Source organism: Sturnira hondurensis, unplaced genomic scaffold (genome assembly GCF_014824575.4).
Source record: "Sturnira hondurensis isolate 20B ecotype Veracruz unplaced genomic scaffold, ASM1482457v3 Scaffold0015596, whole genome shotgun sequence".
Taxonomy (NCBI): domain Eukaryota; kingdom Metazoa; phylum Chordata; class Mammalia; order Chiroptera; family Phyllostomidae; genus Sturnira; species Sturnira hondurensis.
In genome coordinates, this window is record NW_028088227.1 from 19,672,196 (window position 1) to 19,683,252 (window position 11,057).

Genomic DNA, 11,057 nt, shown 5'->3' on the forward strand with positions numbered 1-11,057 from the left:
AAAACAGTATGGTATATTATTATGGTATACTCTGTACATTCTTAGGTGCCAGAGGTATTGTTAAATCTTTGTATGCCACAAAGACACATTTGCTTATATTTTACAAACTTAAGAATGCTTGTATTTAATTTATCTATCTTCAAGTGTAGTGGTATTTTCAATCTGCTAGAATAAATTAATTGGTATAAATAAACACTTTAAGTGGGTATTATATTGTCAGAAATAATCAACATATTGTATGTAAATTTCATTTTTTCAGTGTTCCAAAAGTATATATAAAATACTTAATATTTGTGACAAGTGTGGAACTATTTAATCTGCTTCTGTTTAACTGTATATGGATGAAAAATTTATGTCTTTATGTTATCTGCATTTGCAATTGATGATAGAGACAAATTGCAAAGCAATAACTAATGTCGATGCATTTGGAAATAAAAACAAAGCTCCGTATCTTTCACTATTTAAGTCTCTGAGTTCTGTATCTATTTTTTAATACAGTGGCTCTTGATGTATTGTGTTTATTAGACACTTACTCATGACAAAAATATATGAGAAAAATTAAATATTGATGTTCACCGTAAGATGGTTGCAATATTTCATAGAGTTTTACTATGCAAGCAATACTTCTACTTACTAAGAGTCTTTGCTGATGAAAAATTGTATTCCTTCGCACTCCAAAAGAAATCACAAAAGTCATTTTAAGCTATATTTAGTTGTTACGGAACTATTTATTTATTTTTTTTATCAGAAGCAAATACACATGGGTTTTAAAACAAGCTATGTTTTATCTTAGCAATATGGCTACATTCTATTCTAATGCTTAGAATATTCAATGATTGAAAGATATTGATATATTATTTAATAATAAATCACTCTTTCAACTTTAATGCAAAATTTAAAAGTGCATATACAGAAACAATTCTTCTGAAAGTATTAAAATTAACAATAAACAGATAAATTACTACATGGGTCCATAACTCAAAAATATAACTTGTCATTATCTCTGATTTGGCCAGAAAAATATGTGTTGATTCTTTATATATCCTTAAAATATCCTTTAAAATTTTATCTGTAAATATGCTCTGTGGTGCATCCCTAAGACTTGGCAACAATTCAACGAAACAAATCGTGTTATAGATTCTCTATTATATTACAGGTCATTACTACTGGGGTAAATGGATGCAGACACCACCTTTTGTTTTTCTCACTGATTGACATTGTAAATCTCAAGAGATTCTCAATTAGTTATGATAATAATAACAAAAATTAGAAGTCAAGACTGAAATCAAATATAAAACATAATTAAAACTTTAAAAGAAGCAAATCTTTGTATTGAGGTTTAAAAATGAGTAAGAACATTCGAAAATGTTTGATGGAAGAAACTTGGCTCTGTGCTAAGAAGGACAGGATGATGTATCTACATTCCTTTTGTCCTTGACCTTTAGGGCTTCCTCAAGGCTTAAGCATGATGAGAAACATACATATTTTTAAAAGATAAAATATAAATGTTTATGAAATGTATAAGTAATTTTACAACAACAGCAAGAGGGATAGTTTTAGGAAAGCAAATAAACTCTTCAAAAATAGCAAGGAAAGACACATGAAATTGTTTCATCTCAAGTAGCCTTTAAATATGAATTCAAATTAACAATGAGAAGAAAAATGTACAGAGAGGTCACTAAAATAAAATAAATGAATACATTGTGAGTTCATTGTGTCAGTTGTTACTGTAAGCATTTTGCTTTCATTTTCATCATTAATATTTCCAACATTATTACAGGCATGGGCCATTATTCTTGTATTTTTAAAATAAGCAGAAGCCTGGGGTTAAATGGTTTCTCCAAGTCATAGACTATGAAGTGTTAGATCCAGAATTCAGAGACAGACTAACATCTGAGCCTGCTTTCCAAACCACATTGCTCCATTGGTTGGACACTTTGGGAAATCAAAAGAGCCTCACCATGGGAATCTATAAGTTAAAAACATATTTTTTAAAGATTTTATTTATTTATCTTTAGAGGGGTAGAGAAGGAGAGAGGGAGAGAAACATCAATGTATGGTTGCCTCTCATGCATCCCCTGCTGGGAACTGGCCTGCAACCTAGGCATGTGCCCTGACTGGGAATCAAACCGGGATTGTCTGGTTCTCAGGCTTGTGCTCAATCCACTGAGCTACACCAGCCAGGGCTAAAAATTTATTTTTGATTAACTTTCACAAGTTAGAAAAGGAAAAATAAAGAACAAGTTGATGTCAAATTGTGAATAACCATGTATTAAAATATAAGAAATTTACATTGGAATCTGTCGTCAATGACAAAGATATTTTTTTAAATAAATACGTAAGTATATAGGTACATAAATAGATAGCAAGCAGGCCAAGGATCATTAATACAGTATATCATTAACATTTATTTATCCACTTGTTCACTCATCCAGTTACCAAATAAAAACATTTCTACAGAAGGCTTTTTCATGCCAGACATTATGCTTCACATAAAGACCCTGCTATAAGTTATAGATATTAGCCACTGTAGAAAAAAATTGCAGAAAGATTTTGAAAGTCAGGCAAAAATTAAAATATAATATGATAGTAGCACTTTGGAATATGTTATTCTGTGATTTATATAGATATTGTGAAATATATATAATTATTTATAGCTCAATAAAGAAAACATCAGAACACATGAATGCATACATACATAAAAACTCCATACACACACATATATGCACATATACTTGATTCCTCATAGTTTCAGAGATGCACATCATTTACACATAATTCTATGTAAATATGAGCCCTGATATACACGTTTTATTGCAAAGTTAACACTCTTCTTATATGGCTCTCCTCTTTTCTCTGTCTTACTCACATGAGGCCCACCCTTAAAACATTGTAAGTCACCCCAGGTCAATAAACTAGGTTTCTTTAACCTATTTTCATGAATATATAGTTGTTCATTTAGGTATCCATACATTTAGGTATCAGACTTCTACGGCTGCCATGACAGTGCCACAGACAGTGTGACTTCAATAACAGAAAAATTTTTCTCAGTTTCAGAGGCTGGAAGCCCAAGTCAAAGTGTCTGCAGGCTTAGTTTCTCCTGAGGCATCTCTCAGTGGCTTACAGGTGGCCACCTTCTCACTGTGTCCTCCTCTTGCTTGTGTGCTCTTGGTGTCTCTTCCCCCTCTGATAAGGGCATCACTTACATTGCATTAGGACCCTACCCTCATGATTTCACTTAACCTTAATTAATTCTTTAAAGTCCATATTTCCAAAGACAGTCCTATTAGGAGTCTTTACCATATTAATTTCATATTCCATATAAAATAGACTTGAAGTTTTCTAAGTTTCTAATTGGATTAGGGGATGATATGCGTAATTAATTTCTATTCACTTGTTATTCAAACAGAATATAATACAATGCAAATGTGTATGTTTCTTTTTTCCTTTTTTTTGTAGAAGGATACATGCTTATTTTCACCCAAGCCTCTCATCCAAATATTAACTTATTTGTGAAATAACAAAAAGTATATCTATGAAAATACTTTCTTTCCAAAAAATTAAGTCAGTTTGTGTAGACTCTTTTACCTCATACATACCTTGCACATCTTTTCATATCATGGCATATATAATTAGTATTTGTTTAACACAGCATAAATTAATTAATAAGACAAACATAATGACCTGATTCACTTCATGAAAAGCAATGTGAATTTGTATGTGTATGTGTAGTTTTTCTGTATATATGAGAGAGAGAAGAAAAGACATTAAATGGTGGGGGAATAGCATACAAGAAAAACAGAGACAAAAGGTTTGAAAAAAATTAGGGAGTGCAATTTGGGGTGTCACTAGAACTTATATTCTTAACTAGTACCTTTGCCCATATTTGCTATTATAGATATGATTTAATTGAAAAACCACAATACATCCTTAAAATAAATTTCTGATAACTGGCTGACCTAAATGGTATCAAGGAATAACATGAAATAAAAGCTTTTCTACCTTTTCCCAAACAGATATCAAAATATATAATTTTTACTCACTTCACTAATTTGTTTTTGAAATAATCTATGGGTACACAGAATTAACAATGGTGTGGAATCTCTAAAAAATATTTTATTTATTGCTTTAAGAGAAAGAGAGGAAGGAAGAGGGTGAAAGAGAGCAAAACAATGACCCATTGCTCAGTCCTTCCATGTCCCCATTAGTTGATTCATGTACATGTCTTGACCCAGGATTAAAACTAATATGTTGGCATATGGGGACAATGCTCTAACCAACCGGACTACCCAGCCAAGGCTAATAGTGTGGAATCTTTACTAACACAATTAAAAGGAATTTTTGCTAACTTAATTTTCTCTACATTTTATACAAGAATTAAAAATTGAACTCCTACTTTTTGCAACATCATGGATGGAACTGGAAAGCATTATGCTGAGCAAAATAAGCCAGGCAGTGAAAGACAAATACCATATGATATCACCATTAACAGGAATCTAAACAACAAAACAAACAAGCAAGCAAAATATGACCAATGACACTCAGATACGGAACAGGCTGACAGGGTCCAGAGGGGAGAGAGGAGAGAATCACAGGAGGGAAGGGGAAGGACTCACATGAACAAGTATAAAGGACACATGGACAATAACTAAGATTGGGGGACGGAAATGGGAGGGAGGTGGGGAGAACTGGGGGGCAGGGCTGGGAATATAAGACAGAAAACTGTACTTGAACAAGAATTAAATAAAAATTAAAATTAAAAAAAATTATCAATCTTTTAAGCTAGGATGTACTAAGACATGAGCAAAGCCCAGATTCCTTCTCCTCAACCTTGCGTAGTTTAAGAGGTAGATAATCTTTCTTTCTTTTGCCCTTAGTGATTGGAGTTTCCTTGAAAAATTCCGTGAAGTAGTGCCTATTTAAAACTAAATACATGATCTGTTTTAATGTTCTAAAGTGCACTTTCAAATGGTTGTATGCGTGACATTTTTTCCACACTCTGTTTAATATTTAGGCCTTCTCTGAAATAATTTTAGTAGGATCTTAAAGTAACAATACATAACGAATTAGAATCTACCTTCAAATAATATTATATCACATTGTATGTAGCATAAAGGCATTAGCAGTCTATTATCGATTGCTTTCTCTCTTTAGTTGTTCTACTTTTGCCTCATTTTACTTTTACATAAACTATACACTCATAGTGAGTAACTGTAGGTACAAGTAGGTTTAGAGTTGTGAGAATGTGAAGGACAATTTATTCTTGTATTATTATTTATTATTTTATTATTTTATGCAAGCAACCATAAACCTACTTTTGTCCCATTTTGCGTATAATGCATTGCTCTCATTTTCACTCTAGCCAGTCAATTTCCCTAACAGTAATAAAAAATAAGAAAATGTAATATTCTGTTTTACCTTGCAGCACTTCAAAGTTGTGCTTCCACTGTCTTCTAACTTGCTTAAAATTTGATGAGAAATCTGTATATTTTACCTAAGTTCTTTAGTATGAAGGATATCTTTTTATTTGTCTTAAAGCTCTTCTTTATCGTACCCCCCAATTTCAGTATGCATAAGATAAGGACAGCAAACTCACAGTTATCAACAACCACACCTAAAACAAAAGCAAACTAAGAGGACAGCTAGATCGGGAGCGGAACCATAGAAATGGAGATCACATGGAGGATTAGCAACAGGAGAGTGGGAGGAGGAGAAGGGGGAAGAAGGTGCAGAGAATAAGTAGCATAGATGGTAGGTAGAAAATAGACAGGGGGAGGGCAGAAATACTATGGGAAATACAGAATCTAAAGAACTTGTGACACATGGACATGAACAAAAGCGGGGAATGGTGGGGGGGGTGCAGGGTGGAGGGGAGCGAAGGAGGGAAATGGGACAACTGTAATGTTATAATCAATAAAATATATTTAAGAAAAAAAGATATGCCTAGATGCTGTTTTTATGATTAATTGTTGTGTTTTGTTTAGTTGGAGTGCCTGCGTGTTTGTTCTGACTATGTACTATTGTCTGGGTTTTCTGGATATGTGGTTGAGAGTCATTCATCATGAAAGAGACTTGTCCACTCTTTCTTCAAGTATTCTTCTTGTTCACTTGTCTATATGAAATTCCATTTATACATATATTAGAACACATGATAATGCCTGACAATACTTTAGTGTTTTTTGTTCTTCTTATGTTTTGTGTTTTAGTTTGATTAGTTTTTGATCTTTTATCCCTAGTTCACCGATTTATTTCCTCAGCTGCGATATAGGTTTCCTAATGAGGATATCAGGGCATTCTTCACTTCTGTTACACTTTTCTTTTCCAACATTTATATTTAACTCACTCTGACGGTTTCTTTTCTATCTCTCTGATGAAATTACCCATATTATCTCACATTGTTCCATTTTTCTACTAGATCCTTTAACATACCAATTATGGGTTTTCTAGAGGGTGTATTTCACTGTACCACCTTCAGCTTTAGGCAGGACCTCAGAGTATACCCCCTTCTCACTTACACTCCTATTTTCCCCTCTCCCTAAAGTATTTTGCTGTTACTTGTCAATACTAGTTAGTCTTCCGGTGAGGGGAGCAGTATCAAGTTAATTTTGTTGCTCTGGTTAAAATTCCATGTTGGGCAGATACCCTGCTGGCTCCTGCGTTTCCTACGCTGGGGCACAAGGAGAGAGATAGAAAGAGATAGCAATAATAGAGATAGAGAGATGGAGAAGAGATAGAGAGATAGTGACAGAGATTGAGAGACAGAGAAGAGATGGAGAGAGAGATGATAGAGATAGAAATAGAGAGAGGGGAGAGGGAGGGGGAGGGGGAGGACAGAGGGAGAGATAGATAGAGATAGAGAGAATGCGTGTGTGTCCCTGACTTCCTTTCTGCAAATTCAATGGTTTTTAATTTCAACAGAATTTTCTTGTCCTTTTTCTACAGATAAAGCCTTCTGTCCCACGAAGTAGTGGAAGAAAAACATCCAATTGTGTCATAATTCCTTTCCTGAAGCTGCTGTTTGCTCTATCTGAACCACAAGTGACTATGTATTTTCTTACAGCATTTACCAGTCTTTTTTGCTAGCACATGGTTGGTTTTATTAAAAAAGAAAGAGAGAGAAAAAACCTATGAATAGGTGTAGATTACCCAAGTATCAGTTATCCACAGGGGTTACATATATTTTTGCCAGTGCACATGCATTTTTCATACATTCATCGAAATGTCCTTGCTGAACTATATTAACTATGTATAGTTGTGTGTATCTCATGTAAGCCAACACTTATGCCTTACCTCACCCTATAAATTACTCGTATTCTACTATGTGTTTTATATATAATTTGTTTTTGCCCTGTAACCTCACTTTGCCAAATAAGGTCAAGAATGGTCATATATTTGCAGGTTATACAGATTTTTATTTATTTATTTTTAATATGGAGAGGAGAAACATTCTTTCTTGCACTTTACATCTTGAGAAGGAACTGGAAGTCTGCCCAATGACTAATTAAAACCATGGTTTTTAATTTGATAAAAGTCAGTTGAATAATGGATGGTTATTACAGGAGCATATTGAGATCAAAATTTCCACATTTCCTAACTGGGTAATCTTGGGTAATTGACTTTACCCATCTGTAAGTGAATTGACTCAGCTGTAAAATGAGAAAAAACATATCATGTATCTGTAAAAAGTTTAGAAACTTCAAAAAATGTCCTATGCATAGTAGCTTCCCTATAATCCATAAATATTGGTAGTCATTATTATCTAAACTGGGAATCTAACACTGGATATCCAACCTTAAGTTCTTCTAGTTATAGACTTTGTTTATCAATGTTTTAAGAAATTGCATAGGGAAAGAAAGTAGGGGAAGTAGAAGGGAGTAAAAGGGGAAATGAATGGTGATGGAGGGTGTCTCGACTTTGGGTGGCAAACACAATGTAAACAGATGAAGTATTATTTTATAGTTGTACATTTGAAACCTATGTAATTTGATGAATGAATGCCACCTCTATAAATTCAATAGATGTTTAACAAAAGAAATTAATTCATGTACATAAATGCTATTGTCACATCATATAAATTATAGTTTATATTTTCACTATAGTTAACTAACAAATAATTATCAAAAGAGAGAAAAGAAATTATATCAAGTTATACTTTAAAAAGTGAAAGCTTATATATTTTAGTAGTAACAAAACAGTACTTTTAACCAAAGTTATTTTTGTATAGTGCTTGAATCAATTAACAGTGTTTCAGCAGAACTAGGGAAATCTTCAAAAATTAAGTTTTCAGCTTATTTAATTTTTGTTTTATTTGGTTTTTAATGCCAAAGTCATTTTTACTTTCTCCCTTTACTAATATAGTGAGAAAATTAAGTAGATTATAATGCAATATATGTTACATTTAATTAGTATATTTTTAAAAGACATTAATTCTTTGCAAAATATAAATCTTCTTTTAAAAATCTTTGAAACTATAACCAAACACTTTTGAAAAAAATTTTTTTCACACATTAAATATTGGCCCTCATCAAACTATTTTTATTTAACTAAACAATTTTCTCTTAAAAGCACAATAAAAGCAATTTTGTGTATATTTATTATTCCTCATTATTGAAGATGTTTATAAATAATTGATTTTATTAGGCTCCTATAAAGCAGCCTTTTTGTCCTTAACACATAGAAATCAAGTTATAAGTACATTCACATTTTTATTTGTTTAGTTGGTTACTAGCAGCTACGGTTGCACACTGCCAAATATATAGGTTGACTGCATGCAATGAATAGTAAAAATTGTTTGTTGCTAAGTTAATATTTAAGGTTGTGCATTAAATGTAATAATTTAAGAGATTATTTTTCTATTTTATTTCTCTTTTTTATATTATTATCCATTGTTTTTTGTTTTACCTCACAGTAATCAAGAGTGTTAAAGAAAGAATAAAAATATTAAAATTATAAGACATCATAAAAATTTTGGCAGTACTTGCTCACATGAACAACCCAGGGTAACCCAATCTCTAAAATAAAATATTGGCACTGGAATCTTACTATTCCCGGCATTCCTAATATTTTGAAATAACACCTTTGTGAAGGTAATAGCTTTTTCTGTGACTTTTTAATAAATGACAGTTTCCAACTAATATGATCTAGTTCCAACAAGTTGGATTTCATGGAATTTGTAAGCCGTAAGATATATTATAAAATAGGTAGTATTCCATTTTTAGATTTTTAAGGAAATTTCACGCTGTTTTCCTCAGTGTCTGCACCAGTCTGCACTCCCACCAACAATGTACTAGGGTTCCTTTTTCTCCACAGCCTCACCAGCACTTATTGTTTATTGATATGTTAATGATGGCCACAGTATTGGGTGTGAAGTGGTATTCTTACCGAACACAGGTCCGGAGGAGGGGCAATATTTGGCCCATCCAGGGACGCCAAACACTGTTATGGAACAACAGGGGCCCCTCCCAAGGATGGTACACTAATACCTACTGGGCTTGTCTGTCCGCCACCAGAGGAAAGACACCTCTCAATGCCAGAGATTTGTGAAAAGGAAAGGAAAGTTTTATTTAAAGCTATACAGACTTAAAGGAGTAAACCAATGTCCCCATAAAAATATCAAAGTCCTTTAGGATAACCACAGACACTCACAGCACTTCCTTCCCCCTGCCCTAATTCGGGGTACCGCATCTCAGGAAAAGAAGCACACGTCCATGTTTCAGGTTGCTGGCACCATCAGCTATGTCGCCGTCCAGGCAGAATCCCCAATTAATCCAAAGCCATGTGGCACCTTCTCATGGCCTACTGGCAAGAGTTCTTTCACCCTTCTTCCAGGCAAAGTCTCCCCTGCTTCCCAGGCCACATGACCAAAGGGAGCAACCCAAAGCCACATTGGCCTCTTCTAACAAAGCTGCAGGGGTCTGTACCCCACCAAAAATGTATGGCTTTCTTCTTCACCTGGTTGCAGAGGTCCCCACTCTGGCAAAGCCGCGTGGCTCTCTTTCGCCTGGCCCAGAGGGGGTCCTAACTCTGCCCAAAAGCACATGGCTCTCCCCAGTGGCTGCTGCGTCTGAGTTTAAATCCGTGCGCCAATCCTCCTTTGCAGCCCCATTTCCAACTCCTCCCACGATCACTTACACCTGCCAGGACTCCCATATCCTCCCAGCTTTACTGGGCTGCCACAGTGAGTCTGGGCAAGTGTGGCCCCGTGGTGTGGAGCCGATCAACTCCAAGCTCTCACGCAGGCGCTGTAACTAGGCAGGGGACCAGCCCCCAGTTAAATCCTGGGTAGAAGCCATTCCCTTCTCCCTGGCTGAATGCATGGGCACAACTATTTAACATATCTATGAAACCACTTAAAGGATATAGATACATTACATGACCATTCCAGAGGTTAGCTGAGAAACTGTTGCTATGCAAAACAGCTCTCAATGGCCCTGCTCCATTTGTCCCTTCCCCCTGGCGGGGGGTCAGGAGGGGGGGCGGGTAAGGACATCTTAATATTTCCTGGACACCCTGAGCTCTGGATCCCAACCCAAATCCTTTTTTAGGGCCCCCTTCCTGACTGTGCCCTGTTACAGTATCTCATTGTGGTTTTAATTTGCATCTCTCTGATGACTAGTGATGCTGAGCATCCTTTCATAAGTCTCTGGGCCTTCTGTGTGTTTTCTTTGGGGAAGTATCTATTCAAGTCCTTTGCCCACATTTTAATTGGATTGTTTGTCTTCCTGGCATGGAGTCCTATGAGTTCTTTACGTATTTTGGAGATTAAACCTTTCTTTTTGACTTGGCAATTCCACTGCTGGGATTACACCCTAAGAATCCTGAAGTACCAATTTGAAAGAACCTATGTGCCTTAATGTTCATGGCAGCACAATTTACAATAGCCAAGTGCTGGGAACAGCATAAGTGTACATCTGTAAATGAGTGGATCAAAAAATTGTGGTACAATAAGAAGAAAAACAGGGTGATCAGCAGGAATTCACTGAATGAATATGTTTCCTGTCCTCACCTCTTGACTGTGGAGTTAGTTAGCCCTTGAGCAATATGGGTTTAAACTCTGT